Source organism: Sphaeroforma arctica (genome assembly GCF_001186125.1).
Source record: "Sphaeroforma arctica JP610 unplaced genomic scaffold supercont1.2007, whole genome shotgun sequence".
Classification (NCBI taxonomy): domain Eukaryota; class Ichthyosporea; order Ichthyophonida; genus Sphaeroforma; species Sphaeroforma arctica.
The window spans coordinates 8,251-9,403 of NW_014038551.1; positions in this window are offsets into that span (position 1 = coordinate 8,251).

The window sequence follows — 1,153 nt, forward strand, 5'->3', positions numbered from 1 at the left end:
ATATACTATATATACCTACTATATATATATATATATATATACATATATATATATATATATATATATATATAAATGCATGAATATATACATTTGCGTATACCTTTATATACAAAGATACATACATACACACACATATATATATATATATATATCACAGAAACATATATAGAAACATATAAAATACTTACACACCTATTTATATGTATATCTATTTCATAGTCTAAATAAGCAACGAGTACTTACAACGGGCCGCCGGAGGACATAGTGCGATACCTCAGAGAACGTGGCGATTGCGGTCTGGAGGACTTATCGTTAACGCCCGAGATAAGAAACTGATTGACATACGGCGGATCAAACAGCTTAGTCTGACTGTCTGTTGTTGTCAGGTATAGAAAAGAAAGGAGAATGTGTAAGTCTATGACGGTTCGTATGAATGTATGTGTATATACGTATATATATATGTAAATATATATATATATATATGCCATCCACAGCGGTAGAATAAATGATACATAGATAACCAAACAGAAAATCGTGTTTATTTTGTACAGCATATACATATTAAGCGACATACATAACTAAGTGAGATTGTATGCAAAGGCCATTGTTCTTACGTATATATTGACGAAATATACTCTCTACCATAAACGACAAGACTGATCATACCTAGAACCGATGATATACATAGCAACAAAACATACGTACAAAAATCAGCGACAATCAGTTAATAGCTTGTAACTATTTATAGATACAATAAAGCATATACACCAATCGCAGCACTCTACATACTACCGCCTTCCTCCCCGTGTCTGTAGCGGTTCATATACACAATAACAAAGCATACCTACACAACTCAGCGACAATCAGTATATAGCATGTAACTATTGATATATATAATAAAGCACATACACCAATCACAGCACTCTACTTACTACCGCCTTCCTCGCCGTGTTTGTAGCGATTGGCCTCTAGGGGAGATCCCGGGAGATTAACATCCAGATTGACGTGTGTGATAGACACACAGTTGTTGATGTTACCTACATGGAGATGGATTTACAGCAGTGAGAATACAGGGTAGTAATATGTACATATACTTCTATACTTCTATACGTATACTTCTATACGTATACTTCTATACGTATACATATATAAG